Source organism: Prosopis cineraria, unplaced genomic scaffold (genome assembly GCF_029017545.1).
Source record: "Prosopis cineraria cultivar Desert tree isolate PC_DT_omini unplaced genomic scaffold, ASM2901754v1 PC13, whole genome shotgun sequence".
NCBI classification, from domain to species: Eukaryota; Viridiplantae; Streptophyta; class Magnoliopsida; order Fabales; family Fabaceae; genus Prosopis; species Prosopis cineraria.
Genome location: NW_026555344.1, coordinates 24,819,831 through 24,838,849, shown reverse-complemented (window position 1 = coordinate 24,838,849; position 19,019 = coordinate 24,819,831). Strand labels below are relative to the sequence as shown.

The 19,019-nt window shown below is 32.4% G+C and overlaps 1 long non-coding RNA gene across 1 annotated transcript; it reads right to left on the bottom strand.

The window, feature by feature from the left end:
• Positions 1-9,065: 9,065 nt before the first annotated feature.
• LOC129291577 (uncharacterized) lies at positions 9,066-18,757 on the bottom strand. The gene is made up of 6 exons (XR_008588708.1): positions 18,643-18,757; positions 13,430-13,510; positions 13,203-13,321; positions 12,929-13,024; positions 11,882-11,974; positions 9,066-9,551 (listed from the first exon to the last, which is right to left on the bottom strand). It is a non-coding gene; the product is annotated as an uncharacterized LOC129291577 (long non-coding RNA).
• Positions 18,758-19,019: the final 262 nt, after the last annotated feature.

The following is a 19,019-nucleotide window of genomic DNA, read 5'->3' as shown; positions in this document are numbered from 1 at the left end:
CAAGATTAAGGATCTAACTAAACAAAACATAAGGAAACAAAATAACAAAATAAATGCTTAAGTAAAAATTACTAAAAGTCCTTCAATGCTAATACCAATTGCCTTAACTCCCCAGCAATAGTGCCAAAAACTTGATGCCTATAAAATTAAGAGATATCACAATTGTACGGGTTGCAATTGAACATAGTGGTAAATCAAGGTCAATCCCTCAAGGAATATTAAAGTGATGATTAGGCATTAAATTTTTAAATTCATTCATGTTAAGCTAATAAAATTAGATATTGATTTTAGAACAATTAAAATGGAAATATTAAAACTGATCAACTAAAATAACTTTTAGCCCACAAATAAACTAAAATCAACTAAGAGAAGAGTGTTCTAAAGTTCTAATCCCCTATTTGCTTCTTAACCCTCTTATTACTGCTTTAATTATCTTGAAAATCAATTTTAATAATTCAAGAATCTAAATTAGTCTAAAGTATCTTTCAATTACTAAGGATCCTAATTAATTTAATTAAAAAAATATTAAATTAATTAATTAATTGCATTAGAGACCCTAACCCAAGAGGATTACCTAGGTCCATTAGATACATTCCTCTTCTAATGGCAAATTAGCTAGACTAATCCTAGGCTACTAGTTCTCAAGGTCCAATTTGAGTTTTCTCTTCCAGGGTTCAACCCAAATGCCCAAATCTCACTTAGTGGTGGCCAAACACTAAACAAGAACAAGATAGCTCAAGAAGAAATAATCAAAACTTCATTTCTCAACAACTAAATGGTAAAATCAAAGGTTGTTTACACAAATAGATTCATAGTCCTCTAGAACAAGAAGATTTATCTACACAAAGCTGAAATGAAAAATGTAACAACATAGAAAAGATTCAAAACTATTAGCATAGAGAACTAGAAGAAGAGAAAGCACTTAAAAAATGAGATAGAATGAAGATTTTCTCCACTTCTTCTTGATCCCAAGCTTAAAGACTTCTCCTCTTACTGTCCTAGGGTTTTCTCCATTTACAGCAGCTAAAAGATGTCTCCTCCAGTCTAGAAAAATGAGTTATGTAGGGTAATTTCACACAAAAAATGAAACTATGTTTCTACATTTTTGTTTGCTTCCATGGCACTCCTTCAGTGGTGCCATGGCATCAGTAAGCAATTTTAAAAATTCTAATAGTGCATAAGAACTTTTGCTTTTATGTCTTAGACTGAAAAGCACCTTTTTCTTATCTCTTTTCTCTTTCTTGCTTTGATGTTATCATGCCCCACCTATCCATAATTCATAAATATGATTAGAATCTTTGCTTACTTTAATTTTCGTCATTTTAAACAATTTTCAATAAATTCACATGAGGCAGTTAGTTAATTTTTCTTTATAAAAGCAAGAAAATGTTTCTCTTTTCCATTGATAACTCCCAAAATATAACCTAAAACATGTCAATAATAACACAAAATAGGTAATCATCAACTAAAGCTTATAAAGGTCTTCCAAGCTCGATCAATGGATGAATCAACAACAATTCCATAGCTTGCCTACTATCCAAAGCTTGGGAAGGCCCAAGTCTACTATAAGCTTCCTCCTATAACAATTTGTCTTGACCTTTCCCCTCACAAACCTAATCTCTGCCCTTCAATAATACGTCAGAATCTTGTACTATCTATCTTTTATCTATCATCATATCTCTTAATTCTTCCAACAAGCCATCTTTTCTATCCATTCGTTGGGGCTCATCCAGTTGAACTTCTAGTGCAAGCTCACTCTCAATCGAACATCTTGATACTCAAGTACTTCTCAAAACTCGAGTACCTCTTTTTATTTTCTCCCCTCCTAAGGATGAAAATAAAAGAAAGGTAAGTAAAAAGGAAAGTATGGTGTAATGAACAATATATAAGTTACCAAGTTCTAGGATGAATACAACAAATAATCACAGCAACTAGATTTCAAAACTTGAGAATCTAATACTAACTAAATGTAATGCCCTTATTAACATTACCATTTGATCTTCCACGCAATCTACTAAATTAATTTAAAAACATATTTGAAAATTTTGGGATCCCAAAGTAAACTTTTAAAAATCTTTTTGTAAATGATTCAAGTTGTTCCAATTAGCAAACAGTGAAAGCATTCAACAATTGGAACAATTCTTTGGATGTTCACTCATCTCATAGTTCAATAAGAAACAAAACAATATGTCCTTATCTTCATTTGAAGTAGAGTATTTGGCTACTAGAAGTTGTTGTACGTAGATCTTGTGGTTGAAAACAACAATTAGAAGATTTAGGAGTTCATCTCAAAGAGATTTCAATTAGATGTGTCAACACAAGCACTATCAATTTGGCTAAGAATCTTACCCAACAATCTAGAACATAGCACATTGATATAAGGCATCATTTTCTAAGGGATAATATGTAAAATAAGGATATTGTGCTAGAGTTTATTCCAACCAATAAGCAATTGTAACATCTCGAATTTCTAATCCTGCATTAATGACGATTAGAGATGAATTAGTGATTAATATGGGATTAGGGTTCTGAGTGGTGAAGTGTTATTTTGACTCATTGGGATGTTATATGAACATATATGAGTAGGAGAGTGGAGTCTCGAAGTAGAGTGTGTGAGCATAGTGAGGAAAATCTTCACTATGCCACAAGCTACAGCGGGGGATCGATGCGCCATGACACATAGAGCAGAAATCAAATTAATAGGGATGTGTGTAGCTTGAAAAATAAAAGGGAGGAACGTGGGTAGAGAGGTCGAGTGTGCAGAAGAGCAAAGGCTATGTTAGGGCAAGCTAAATTAGGAGCAAGGATGGTGTCTCCGACTCGTTACTTATTAGGTAAGTCATGTACTGCCATCTACCCTATTTTCTCTTAGTTTAACCAATGAGAAAGTGAATTTGGGAGTTTTAAGGTATTGATTTCTTACTCAATAGTAATAAAAAGGTTCTTTGAAACTAAACTAGTGCTTTATGACTGGTTGTAGTCAAAACGATAAAGTTTTTAAGCTGTAGGCAAGAATTTGTCTTAATCTAGAGAGTAGTGAGAGAAAATTACTACAAAATGTTAAAGTTTGAAATGAGTGGCAATCAATGGTAATGTACATAATTGAGTGTGAAATGTGGATTTGATAATGATTGAGTGCTAAAATGCGATTATTGGCACTTTTGGTCAATAGAGAAATTGACTTTGAATGCCAATTTTGTGTAAATTATAGTGTATGATACATGAATTATGTGAAAGGAGCTTGAATAGAGTTGAAGTGACATAGGTAACCCTTTTTATCAAACAGAAAGGTTGAGGTAACTATATAATGTATTATATTTATTAACTATTATAACTATATAGAAGTGAATATCAAATGATAAATTATGAATTTATGAGTTTTATGCATAATTTGTTATTGAAATGGTTTTAGCATGAATTTTGCATTGTGAAATGAATTTGAAAAGTTATTGATTTCAATGGATATATACATATATGATATGGAAGCATATATGTTGTGTAGAAAGGTGTATAAGTAGTGAAAGTTGTGAAAGAGCATGATCATAGGCGGTGGGAGTTCATCTAGGATATGTGGGGTTGTGTGTGTGTAGAGATATGTAAGTGTAAAATCCATATCGTCAAACTAGCACCATGGGACATCTGGTGTAACATTATACGGGCTGTTACTATGGGTAATCTAGTATAGCATATTATGGAACTATTACCATGGGCAGTTTGGCAACTCTTTAGTGCTCGTTAGGGTGGAGTTAGGAATCAATGACACCTCTATCATAAGTGTGAAGAGGGAAACCATAGTTCGTAGGTGGATTAGATTACCTTTGGGCGGGTATTTCTACCACTGAAAGTGAGCTCGGGTCAACAAGTGGTTCATCCAAAGAGCCTATAGTTTTCGTGTCGAGGAGCTTTAGAGGATTGGCAGATAGTTGATCATGCTAAGGTGTAAAAGTATTTGAAACGTGATTTATGTGTGAAAGTGATAATTTAGTTATAATATACTATGTATATATGTGTTATATGATGATTTTAGTTACTTTGGCATAGTTATTTATGGTAATAGACATTTAATGAACTATATTTGGTTACTAAGATTTTTATCTCACCCGTGGTTATTTACATTTTTTAGGTTCTAGTATTAGTGGGTCAAAGAGAAAGGATATAGGCTGAGTTGATATCTCTTATCTGAAACTCTATAAGATATGGTGTAATGATTTGTAAATTATTAGCCAAAGTATGTATAAGTTGCCTTAAGACTTAAACATGTGCATAATGTGGTAAATGTTGTGTTTTTGTGATTTTTAAACTCCCTAGCCCAGGTATATGTGTGAAAGATGAAATGACTAGAAGGGCTAGTGGATGGATGTAATTATGTGTGAATATAAAATGGGTGGAGGTTATATATAGTGTTTTAGCCATATATTAGATTAAAGAAATGAAATGTGAATTTGGCCCAAAAAGGAGAACTAGATAATTTGTAGGCCAAATTTGTGTATGGACATTGTATTGTGCATATATATGGACAATTAGGTGTGTTATGTCTATTTGGATGTGGTTAAGGCCCAAAAAGTGGCTAATGATATTTGATTTCTGATTGAGACAGTTAAGTGATAAAAATTTGATAGAAAATGGTCAAAGTTTACTTTAGTGTCTAATTTTTGCTAGAAATATTGAATTGGGATGATATTAGTGTCATTAGTTAGATTTTGAAACAAGCTTCACGTGGATGCTTGAACTATCCCAATTGGACTTCGTATGTGGAAATGGCGCATATCTGAATTTTGTATCAGAAACTGCCATTTGATAGCAAATTCAGGTGTGTGCGCCACAACGTATGCACTCGCATGCCGCAACGCACGGCACATAGCAAGCGACTATGGCCTCTATGCCACATGCTGCTGCACATGTGGCATGAGCCACGCCGCACGATGCCAATTTTACTTTTTTTTTTTTTGTGATGCATATGTTTTCTAGATCTTTGTTGCACAACACTTTATTGCTTCCACTGTATATAGTAAGATTTATTCTTGTGTAAATTATATAAAGATTTCTAAAAATATTTTATTGGGATCCCAATATTTTCAATCTTAGGTTCTAGTATAAATCTTGTATGTATTATCTTTTCCTTCCTTGCTCAAGTATTTTTAACTCCTTAAGTTTTCAAGAAATTTTTAGTGTCATCTAATTTACCCCCTCTTGAGTTCCAGCCTATCTAACACATATCATGTGTTAGACCCATTGTAACCAATGCTAGAATTAGTTAGAGCTAAAATGTCAAGTTTTCACTTTTACTACATAGACAAATCACACATGAAACATGCTATGTCACAAGCATGAAACATCTACATAAACTGATGAACTAATAAATGATATGTGAAGAGCCCTTTCACCATGTGTGACCAACTCATGGCTATATAAACCTCTCATATCAATTTTTCCAAATCACTAAAAACTGACTATTACTCTCTCAATCTCTCTTAACTTCTTTTTTTATTCTTCTCTGGCTGTTATAGTGTTTGAATTCAATTACAAATCCTTTTTAAACACTATTTTTCACCTTAGATTCATCCAAACACTTCTTGATCCTCAACCTAATCTTTCTTTCCTATCATTATGAGATGGCTTGTACCAAAGACACTGGAAGGAAACAAAGCACAGAGGTGACCAAGAAGCAAAAATTTACTAAAGCTTTGATTCAAGAAGGCAGTAAATCACAAGCCAATCATCTAAACACAACAGAACTCCAAGGATCATAAAAGAGCCTACGACACCATCTAAACCAATATCATCTAGTTAGTAAGAAGATGCACTGATAAGGCTGTCAAAAGAGTTATCTAAGGATGGTAGCAATGCACCTCCTAGTGATTTCTCTGAAGCAAGTCTTCAAGAAGGAAAGTTACTCAGTATTGAATATCAAACATGCTATAATTAGTGCTTTTCTTCTAGAGTGGTGGTGATTGGACACTTCACTAAGTATGACTCTTTTATCAAAGCTCACAACTTTGATATAGATTAATACTTGAGCAATTACAAAGGTGTAACATCATAAATTTCAATCCTAAGAACTAGTTGCTAAGCAAGGGTAAATTAGTAATTAGGGAATTGATTGTGATTTGGATGTTGAGTTAATGTTTTGTGTCGATTGGTTGTTGTAATAATAGAATTGAAGGGTAGAAAAGTAATCCGAGACAAAACACGTGAGCACAAGTGTGAATTTTCTTACTATGCCACGTACCGCAGTAAAAGCTGTATGCGTTGCGGCACACTGTCCAGGAATCACTTAAAGCTAATGTGAACAGCTCATGAAATCAAAAGTAGAAGTGTGAAAAACTCATCTGGAGGGATGGAGACATTCAGCTCTGCTAGGGCAAGCATTATTTGGAGCTCGAGAATTTGCTTCAATTAGTAACTTGCTGGGTAAGTATCGTGCAATCCCAAGCTTCAATTCTATCCCTTTTCATTAAATTTCATCAATTAAAAAATCAAATCATGAGATTATGAGGTATTGTAATCTAAAAGAAGTATTAGAAACAAACTATCAAATGCAGAACTAAGGTTTTGTGACTAATATGGAGTTAAATGGTTGAGCTTTAAGAATTTAAGCTCAAAATAGCCAAAAGTTAGGTTAAATGGAAAATTCAGGTAAATGAGTAGATTAGGAGGTTATTATGGTTGTTTGAGTAGCTTATAAGGCTAATGACTATAAATAATGGATAAGTGAATTGAAAATGGTTCAATTAAACTGTTTTATGCGTTAAGGGATTCGATTTAGTCGAATTAATGCCTATGAAATGTGTTGAGAATTAATTAAGGGGCATTGTTTTATGTAGATTGAGCACATGTGAAGTTGCTTGTGAGAATCTGCACCCCTAAGAGCTTAGTGTGGTTGGTAATCCTTAGTAGCAAAGGTTAAAGGTAACTAAAGTAACTCTTTTACTTTTTTATTTGTGAAATTATTTGTAAATATTTTGATATAACTACGTGCATTGTATTGTGAACTGATATAGTAGCAACATTGTGAAAGTATATGCATGTGAGTATATGAGTATTAATTAAAATGAATTTGAGATGGCACGTGCACTGACATGCATCGCATCCATGAGATATACCTTGGATTATGGTAGAGGGAAATGCGGCCCTACCGTGAGGAGGTCTAGGAAGTCCCTAAACTTTGACTCATTGCAACTCAGTCTCTAAACTTTTGATTTGGTTTTAACTCAATCCTTAAACTTTGACTCTTACAACTCAGTCCTTATATTTTTAATCATTTAAGTATTAGTCCCTATATCTTAAAAAATAAATTATAAAGATTAAAATTATATTAAAATTTACTACTAATATTTTAAATTAATAAACTCTTTTAATCTTTATAAATATTAAATATTCAAAGTTTAAAAATATTTTTTATCTTTACAATTTTTTTTTAAAATATAAAAATTAATATTTAAATGATTGAAACTATATGGATTGAGTTGCAAAAGGCAAAATTCAAAGATTGAGTTACAAAAAAGTTAAAATTATAAAAATTGAGTTAAAATGAGTCAAACTTTAGAGACTGAATTACAGTTGGATTAAAACTATAAGGATTAAATGATTACTTTTTCTCATAATTAATTTATCTTGATCAAGATTTTTCACAAATTCATATTCTATTTCATTAAATTATAATCCTATGTGCATTTATACCTTGGAAATCATAAATTAAGTTACCCAAAATCTCAATTTACTTTAATAATAGTTCATAATTTTGATATTTAAAAAAAATAAATTCAAAGTTTAAAAATATCAAAGATTTAATAAGGAGAGAATGAAAAATGAAAAAATTTGAGCAGTGAAATAATATTGTCGAGAAGTAATTTTAAAGTAAGTTTCATTGATAAATTTTTTTCTCAAAATATTTTATATTATGAATTTTATATTTTATTAAGATTTAAAATTTCATAAAAATCTATCATGTTTGGTTGATACCTACTTATGTATGCTACGTTCCCCAATGGCGAGTGAGCACGGCTAACCTATGGGAATTTTCCAGAAACTACTACTAGTAAATTTTGAAAATGCCACATAGAGTAGGGAAGAAAAGATTCCAGCTACAAATATATATGTGGTAGTGAGTCTATACCCAACCATAGAAGAAATAAGTAAGGTGACACAAATAATTTCAGTTGTCCCTTTAAAAATTTCAACTGCCCCCGTCATTTTAAAAAAAAATACCTTTTCCCTTATATAATTTCATTTATCCCATTATAAAAATTAATAACCTAAAATGTTATCTATGTACTGTAACCTGAAATAACTATAAAATTTTAGAATGGAAAAGTAAGAATAATAAAAAATTGTTTATAAAAATTTTCATCACAAAAAATTATCTACAATACAAAAGAGGTGTACAGATTTTATTTAATGAACATAAAAAAAAACATGATTCTAATAGATAGAAAAAGTTATTTGTTTATAAAGAGAGTTTTTTATCTTATTATAATTTTATGTTTTATACATTGTTTTGGTATTTATTTCTATTAAATTATACCCTTGATATAATTTAATAGTAGATATCATGAATTATTTTTAAAATATTAACATTTATTTCAAGTATAAATTATACTCCTCCTAATTAATTTTCTATATCACTGTTCAGAACTCATTTGCCTCAACTCTCAGACTATACAAGAACTGAATATATGATTGACAATAACTCCGGCGCTCATCATACTGAATTTCAAGAAAGAATTGAGCTTGTGTACTCAAGTAGCATGACAAAGTGGTGGCTTATGTCTCACAGCAGTTGAAACATTTTGAGAAGAACAACCCGTATGCTAATGATTTAGATTAGCGATAAGTTCCACTTTGAAAATTTAGGGGCATTGTCTTTATAGTGGCTGTGAGTTTGTTTCTTTAGCCCAATATGTTTCTTTGGTTCCTCATTATCTTCTTTCATAAGAACTTGCAAGAACATCGCCCACTTTTATCTCATCAAAGTACACGATTTACTAGAGATCAATCTGTTGAAGAACAACACCCACTTCTGCCTCTTCATTATCTCCAACACAAACAAGCCAAAAAAAAAAAAATTTGAGCCAAAAGTTTTCTGCAATTTATTTCAGATTTTGCTATAGAAGCAATATCCATCCAGAGTTTTAACTCTTGATAACAACAAACCATACAAGATTAATGTACATATGGTTAAGAAGTCCCTTTACTACGTTGCCCCTTCACTATATAGGAACAAATCCTCAAAAATTGAAATCCATCCATTTTGTACAACATAAAATCTCAGGAGAATGACAAGCAAGGACCTCGTAAAAATATTAATGTCAAATTAAAATTTCTTCAATACTAACATTTCCAAATTCAGTATTCCTTTTTTGCATGTTTCAGTGTTAAAATTCTTGATTTGGCATTAATTTTCTCATAAGGTTCTTGCTTGGCATTATCTGCTCTTGCTTCTTCTAATGAGTTCAAGTGAGAGGCTTGTGTTCCAAGATGGCCAATAGCGCCACACGAAATATCTTTTTATTCTTCGAGCGCATGCGCATCCCAATGATTTTCTTCAGAAGCTGCAAATTTACATTCCCGCCAAAATATAATATTGATATATGTTGTCATAAGAAACTACGTACTGAATTTAAACTATATGAAAAACACTATCGGTCTTACGCTTTTCGTTTTCCAAACATAAATAGTTATTTCTTTTCACTGCAAATATTTGCCTCTTCATATTCAAAGCTAATCACCCATCATGCCATTAATTATACACCCACACTTGCAATACTCTAAAATGGGGACATAAAAGTTCTTTGTTCCCATGAACAGGAGGTTTTGTTAAATAAGTAACCCTATCTCTCTAAGAAATCCATATATTTCCTCTGATCTTGTGTATAAGTCACTTTTAAGTTTTAACTATATCATTATAATCAATGAAAAGTAGTTAAGTTGTTAATGTTGTTTTAAAAAGAAGGGTTTAAGGATAATTTGGCCTTTAAACTATAGTTCCAAAAGCCTTTAGGATTTTAAACATTTTTTTGTGCAATGTTCTTCCCTTAACTTTTAAAATGATGTAATGTAATCATTACCACTAATGAAAGTTAATTAACCAAAGGGTGACAGAAAATGACCAATAAAATTACAAAAACAGACCCAAAAATTACAAATGAGACCAAAAATTACAAAAAGTACCAAGATTGAGATGGTAAAATAATTTAAATTTATTAAATATGTCATCTTTAAAAATAATTTCTCTCTCATATGTAATATTTTGCTCTTCTCAAAAAAAATTGAGAGGGTAAAATTGGAATAAATTAATTAATGACATTTTTATACAAAATAATTTATAAAAAAGACTACTAGATATTAGATATGTATATAGTATGTTGATATATCATCATTTGAACTTCAGATTTTATCCACATATTAGGTTCCCAATATAACGGAATAGGCTTCCTTCTGTTGTAATGGATGGAACTTTGCATATCTGAACTATTAGATTAGATTTGATAGATTTTAAAAGTATAAATTAATATGTATCATTAAAATTTCAGATGAATAGTTTAGATTTGCAATAGAGGAAGGAAAATGCAGTAAAGAAAAATCAAGTCCTAATATCACACTTTGAAAGGCTCACCAATCAACATGCTTGTTTAATTTAAGTCATAAATTACAGCTAGAACAATCTGCAACAACAACAACAACAACAACAACTAGCCTTTATCCCACTAGGTGGGGTCGGCTAGATGGATTGCAAGACGCCATTGTGCTCTATCATTTATCAAGCTTTTAGGAATATTATTAATTAAGAGATCGCGTTCAACAACTTCCAAGAGTGTTCTCTTAGGCCTTCCTCTACCTCTCTTAATCGGACTCAAAGTTATATGTTCAACTATTCTCACTGGTGCCTCCCTTGGTCTTCTTTGTACATACCCAAACCATCTCAACCGATTTTCTACCATTTTTTCCTCAATAGGTGCCACCCTCACTTTTTCGCGTACGTGCTCATTTCGAATTTTATCTTTACGTGTATGTCCGCACATCCATCGTAACATTCTCATCTCTGCTACTCCAACTTTATGCTCTTGCTGTCCCGTTAGAGCCCAGCATTTACTACTATATAACATTGCCAGTCTGATGGCAGTGCGATAAAACTTTCCTTTAAGTTTATTAGGCACCTTACGGTTGCAAAAAACTCCTTTAGCTTTTCTCCAATTAAACTACCCAGCTTGAATTCTATGTGAAATATCTCCACTGATTTCGCCATCATTTTGAATAATGGCTCCCAAATATCTAAATTTTTCCACTTGAGGTATAATTTGATCTCCCAATTCACTTCAAATTATTGTCGAATAGTCCGTTACCAAATTTACAATATAAATATTCCATCTTACTTCTACTCAGACGAAAACCTTTCGACTCCAATGTCCTCCTCCATAACTCAAGTTTGCAATTAACCTCTTCTCTTGTTTCTGCATAAGAACTATATCATCCGCGAAGAGCATACATTTCGAAATTCCTCTTGAATATGTTCCGTCAAAACATTTAAGATCAAGTTGAACAAATAAGGACTCAGAAATGATCCCTGATGTAGTCCAATCTTTATAGGAAAAATTCTTTGTTTGACCATTAGGCATTTTTATACTAGTTTTTACCCCCTCATACATATCTTGTATGACTTTAATATAAGCAATCCTTACTCTCTTTTTTAGCTAGAACAATCTACATTCTATCAAATTCAAAAGCAACGAAATTTTATGTTAAGGCTATATAAAACAATCAACTTTACTATGAACAAATAATTTGGTCATCAACAAAAAAATCTTAGTAAAGTAAAATGAGAAAAGAAAAAAAATCCATGCTCTAAAAAATATGGAATGCATGATTGAAATTAAAGACTTACTCTCAGATGAAAGCTCGTTGGGCAAAAGATCTGGTTGGATTCTGAGTTCTCTGAATCCCTCCACTTTCATTCCGCAAATCCCATTATCAAATCCTACTTGAGAAAATGACACTGATCAGCTTTACAATCAATGAAGTTAAATCGTTCATATAATCTGGACCCTATTATAAGTTTACTTCTAATTACGTCAACGAAATCAACAAAAGATAATTAAGTTATTAACTTTATCTAAAAATAAGATAAACTTTCAATTTTAGCCCTGTTTTAAATGAAAAGGATTAAAATTTATACTACATTTTCTCTCATTGTTAATGGGTTTAAAATAGGAGTAATGTTAAAAACTTGATCGATATCCCACAATATAACTTATAGTAAAAATAAAAAAAATGCTTCTAAAAGGCATCCTATAATAGAGATCAAAGGAAGTAGTAAGTATTTGTAACATGTATTTTTCGTAAAATAAATTTCATTAGTTATTTTTACTGTTATATTAAAAGTTTGAATGTGAAATGAGTCATGTTATATATAGTAGTGAATGTTAGACTTTAAAAGGACAACAAGAGCATAATTGAAGTAGAAAATATGTTAATGTATGCTGAGATGGATATACAGGCATGCATGACAAGATAAAATTTGAAATGACCATGCACAAGAAAGTGGGCATGACATTTATTGAGGAAAAGATGACAAAAAATTATTTGAGATATTTTGAACATGTACCAAAGAAAACTATGGGAGACACCAGTAGGAAAGTTAATAGATAGTTTTTAGTCCTATAAAAAGAGGTAGAGGAAGATTAAAGAGAAAATTCATGAAAATTATTAAACAAGACTTCTTGTTAACAATATTCCCAAAGACTTTATTGATGATAGAGTACAATGGTGTCATGCATGCAATTCATGTATCCAACTCACCTGTTGGGATAACTCTTGTTTTAATGTAGTAGTAATAAAAATGAATCAATATAATAGTTTAAAAAAATGTTATATTCAAATAAATTAATTCTTCACAATCAAAGACAATAACATAATAATAAAAAATTCTTACCTCGACCATATTGCTTCTTCCCCAAAGTCAGAACAGAGGGCCCTTTTCAAATTCAACACCACCACTCTCACTTAGATGTTGAAACTTGATTCTTACCTATATAATTCAATAACATTCACATTACATAAAACTGAAATTGAGCAAAAATAGTATTATCAGAACTTCATGTTAATTTATATCTACCCGTGGAGAGAGTAACAAATTGGCAACTGAGCAACCAAGAATAAAGGAAAAATGTCTGAAAAAAACACACCACACACACGGAGAATATTACCTGATCCCCTTCTTTGGCAACTTGATTACCCAAGCCGTACACGATCTCATAGGATTCAATCATTGATTTGTCATTAATAACTTGTTTATCACTAGCATCCTCTAATTTATTGTTTTCACCTACATATAAGTGCTAAAAAAGCATAAATCATAAGTTATGACCGGTGGCCACCACCGCCATGGTGGCACCGCCAACAACAGCAACAACAATAACAAGAAAATTCATACCTTGGTGTTGCATATGTTGAGTTCCTGAGGCAATACTGAAGGGTTTATTTCAGACATCCTCGACTTCTCCACACTTACGTACTGTAGAGTTATACTTGATTGATTATAATTAACTTCAATTTCAAATAAAATTAAAATCTGATAAAAAAAATAATCAATGATTATTGATAGAAATTTATAAATTTATTGATCATTTTATTGGTTATGTTAATTAAAATATATAGCAAAATAAGTAATTTCAATTATACATTAATAATAAAAATAAAGGGCTGAAAATGAAAAACCCATTCCTAAACTTTTTGTCCAACAACACTGGATGTCTTGTAATAAATGTTGGGGGTAATATTTCGCTTAAACAATTTTCTTAAAGGAACAATATTGCCCAACCATTAAATATCTGTTCATTTAATTTGACAATTCACTAAATCAAGCCGTTCTTTAACATTGGCAAGACCCTTCTCATATTTGACTATGAAAAATGAGGTCCACACCCGTTTAATTTCCAGTAGTTCAGCTAAAGTAAGACAATTTTTAAATCAGCCATTCCACTAGATCCTGGGTTGAGACTTAGTTTATCTTTTGGATTTAAAACCTGATTAAAGTCACCTAAAAGTAGCCAAGGACAATTGATTGAACTGGAAGTATTAATGATCCAGTTCCAAAGAAGGTGTCTGTCTACAAGCCTAGGCGGTCCGTACACAAAAGTAATATATTTTCCATTAATATCATCATTGTAGCGCATTAATACATGAGTAACACAGAAGGGCTACATTCGAGGATTTGAACATCAAGGCAATTATTCCAGGCAACTATAGTGCCTCCCTTCCTAACGGCATCTAGCCCAACAAAGTTCATAAACCCAAACCAGATAATAAACCACCAGCCACAGTAAGTTCCACTTTAGTTTCAGATAGGTAAATCAAATCAGGACTAAAGGATGAAACTAACTGCCTAATCCTTTGAACTGCCGTAGCTTTACACAAGCCACGATAGTTCCAGCACAAAAACCTCATGGTGCCTTGGGAAGCTTTATAAAGGCAGCTTCCCTAGCCTCTTCAAAAATAGAAAGATGTTCAGATAGGGCAAGGCATCATGAAATGGAATTACAGACTCATCTATGAACTGATCAGAAGCAGCTAATGCATTATCCTGTTCCAGAGAAGGAGGTAATGCAGCATGGAGGGGTGATGGCGTCCGAGAAGAAGATAAGCCAACGAGGACTTTCCAAAAGCGCAGATGGGGTAAAAGCAAAGCCATCAATGAGAGCATTGCATGAAAGAAACACCTGCTCAAAGGAATCAAAATTCAAAGGAAGAAGGTTCCAACTATAATGCTTATCGTTCAAACTCTAAATAAACAATCCAAAACCATTCTTGGACCACCCATAGTTCTCGCAATTATTTCTCGAGCTATTAATCACTTCTGAGGGCAATGGGGATTTGTTGTTGAGTTGAAACCATTTAAATTTCCTGATGAACTCAGGATCAAAGGAGGGTGGAGTGAAGACATTTGAAGCGTCTAGAGGCATTTCAGCTCTTTTTTACCAATAATGGAGAAGATCCTTCTGGAGAACTCGTCAAATTTCGATTCGAATGAGTCTAGCTATCATTCAGTCTCCATTTTTTTATGTATCTTAGACCTAAAGGAGACAATGAAGCCAGAGTGATGGTGAGGAGATGCATCCGGGCAAGTCAGACTGTCAGCAAAGGCGATATTTATAGGAGGAGGAGATAAAGCCACCTGATGAGCATCTTCTTCTGCTTTCCTCTTCCTTTAATGTCCTTCATGGTTGGGGAGGGTTACAAAGGGTTCCTTTCATCCGAGAAAACAGGCAGATGAATAGATGAAGGAGCAACAGATGGATTAGTCGGAAAAATTACCTTCCTTGATTGAGATCCCTGAATTCATAAACTTATTGAGGAAGGAGCCATACTGATCATGAATAGCAATAACATCCTCATCTAGCATATTATTCACCATTTCATTGATTTGGGTCCAATCATTAGGAGGGACTGGAGAAGGAAAAGGGTGATTGCCCTGCTGTGGAAACTCAGGACTAGCCCTGTTATAGAAAACCTGGGTGATTAGAGTCAGAAGAGTCCTCATCATCCAGAGTGGAAGAGAAAGTGATTCGGGCCCGCATCACTGATGAGGATATTTTCTGGCGAGGTTTCATAGACTCTATACCCAGTTCTGCCATGATGGGAAAACCGGATTCAAGTAGTGTTTGTGTTCCTGTTATTCCTGATCCATTCTTGCCATTCTCTGGCTAAGGGCCCAGAATCAAAGAGACATTGAACGTGATAGCCAAATCTTCTTATAGTTCTGTCACAAACCAAGTTAAAGCCGCTAAAAGACTGATGCACAGATGTTGAACATTCTTGCTGCGTGTGACCAATAATCCGATAGAAATGACAGTGCCTGAAAATTCTTTCATAAATACATTCCACATCAAAAGTTACCCCAAATTCAAGAGTTACCTTGATAGATTGAATCAGGGGTAATCAGGGATTAATCAACACACGGGCATGAAGAAAGTTGAGGGAGCTCGAACAATCTGAATGATCTTGAACAAGCACTGTTTGGCCTACTATGTCTCCTAGAGTATTAGCCACCATTTCATTGTGATACCCAAGAGGAAAGTCCCCAAATTGGACCCAGACAGGGATATATCCCATAACTATCTCCCTCAGAACATATTGGGATACCAACGATCAGCAACCAACAAAGAGTTATTAATGGACCAGGGCCCATTGTCTACAACAAGTCTCGATCTTCCGGGTTGTTGAAGCTTACAAGGAAAAAACAGCCAATCCTCCCTTCTATTCTAAAGTTGTCTTGAAGAATCCAAGCCCTTCTAAGCTTCCTTGCCAAAGATCTTAGCGAGTAAATGTAAGCATCCAAATAACCACAATAGCACAAGAGGTCAGAAAGAAACTTGGCCTAGCAAGAGCGTGAGGTCGGAAGCACAATGAGGGTGAAAAAAAAAATGCGATCCATCAGAGAAGGAATAAATAAGCCAGGGGAAGAAGAGATCATAAGGGGGGAAAAAAAAGGAGAGACCTTGACAAGAAAATTGGGAGAAACACCGGAGATAAGTGCAAAGGCAAGAAAGCATAAGAAGGGAATGTGGAGGATAGGTACTCTATCCCCTTTAAATAGAATGGAAAGCATATCCGGAATGTGAAAAACGGCTCAATGCAGAGAGGGATTAGGGAAGGCAATCAAAAACCACTAAAGCAAGCAACTTCTCTAGATTGGCTAGTGGAAGCACGGGTTGCGCAGGTGAAAAAGATGAAACTAGGAACAGTAGAAGCTCTAGAGGGAATGAGTAGAAAGACTTGATTCCCAAGAGAGAAAAACAAAGAATGATTGGAGAAGAAAGGCACTATCAGATATGCTAGAACAGCCGCATTAACAATAGCCAAGGAGAACCATAGACAGAGAAGAGAAAGAGAAGAGAAGAGGCAAGAGGCATGAGGATTATTAAGGCTAGAACTTGAAGGAAAAAGCCAGAAGAAAAAAGAGCAGGTAGACACAGAAAGGAGTTAGCAATTAAACCTACAGTGCGAGGGATGCAGAAGAACGGAAGGGACACACACGGAAGAAAGCTTCTCATAGAGAAGTTTGAGATTCTCTCACTAGGAGAGTTCGATACTTCGTTTTTCCATCACGGTCAAATACTGTAGGTACTTTTTTTAATTAAAATTTAAATATTAATTCATCATCTTATGAAAAAACTAACTAATTTTAAAAGGGGCACCTCACTTTCATTTTTTCCAACTAAATAGAAAACCTTTATATTCTCTCCAATCAAAGCAAACCTTGACCTTTCTCCAGAAAATCTTCAAAACAAAATCATATGTTCATAAAACCATAAAAAATGATGAGATGAAAAAGTTGAAAAAAAAAAAAAAGAAAAAAAGTTTTTCCCAGATCCTGCCTCGATGCGTCAGATTTGCTTCATCTATCTTATACATTTCACATGCCCTTGAATCTTCTCACTCCACTCTAAAGTCCTGTTTGGTTATTTTGAAGGAAGTCAGATTGAAAATGAAACTGAAATAAAAATAAAAATAAATTTAAAGTATGTTTGACATATCACCAAAAAATGTGCCATTTGCACTTTAAAAAATTTCTGACAATTAACTACAGAAATAACTGGATATATAAAAATTGACTTTAACTAAATGAAAGAAATTTAGTGTGCGTTTGTTTTTAATTTGTTAAAAATTCATTTGGGAAAGTCAATATAGTAAAAGTCAGTTGTTGTTGTAACGAAATTTGTATTTGAATATATTTTCAAAAGTCAGTTTGATACATTAAAAGTTGTTTGGTTTATAATAGTGAAATGTATTTTGAATGTACAATTATCAAAAAGGATATTGATTTATAATGATTTATAATTTTTATTATACAAATGTAATATATTTAAAATATTTAAAAAATGTAATAAAATATTTTAAATAACATAAATTTTGATCTATAATACTAAAAATTTGATTTCTAGTTATTTGTATTTTTTAATTTGTAGTTTTTAAAAGATGTAAGAAAGATTTGTAATTTTTATTATACATTAATGTTAAAAATAACATGATTAATTATTAAATTTATAATATTAAAAAAATTAATATCTAATTATTATTATTAATAATACTATTTTTAATGACTTAACTATTTTTTAAATAAAGAATAAGAAATTAAACTTAGGGTATATAATTAAATAACATCTTACTTTTTAAATTCACTTTCAAAAGTTTTAAATAATTAGTTTTTAAAAATTTATTTTTAGCTACTATTTAATGTAGCTTTTTTGTAAAATATTCTACACAAACAACTTTCAACTTTTTGAAAGTAAAATTTTACTAATGTTTGGAGGAAAATTACCCTTAAGTTTCTTGATATAGGAGATAACTGAATCACAGGCCTGCCGTTGGTTTATCAGATTCATAGTGGAAAATGAGTTGATGGAAAATGAGGACGACGACGTTTAATTAATTTAGCAAAGAGGAAGAGAATCTATGAATTTATCCTCAATGATGATGTCGAATTAAAACAAGTCTTGATGAACATCATATATGAACAAATTAAAAGAGAAGCATGAGAAATTGTTGGATGAAATTAAACCAAAATGGATATATGACAAGAGATTAAGAAACAAACTATGTTGATTGAACTTGGAAATCGATGAAGGATGAAAGAGATCATCGTACCTTGTGATCTTCGCCGCCACAGACGAGGGAAGCCGATTTGCTGAGTCTGAATTCGAAACGGTTCCTTCCTGGCAGATGTTCGATGAGCTTAGAGGAACAAAGTACCAAGAACAACCCAAATGAAAAGGTTTTGAAACTTAAGAATTAAAATCTTTTATTTTAATAAAGAGAAAAGACAATAACATCCTTCCAAAGTTGTTTAAAATTACGGAAACTTGTTTATATATTTTCAAAATTTATATTTTAGTTGTTGGTAAAAAAAAATTATATTCAAGTCCATTTCTTAAAGCGGTTAAAAAATATTCTATTTAAAAATCTTAAATTTTTTATTTTATTAATTAAAATCTGTGAAAAATTAAAATTATGTCGACGAATAA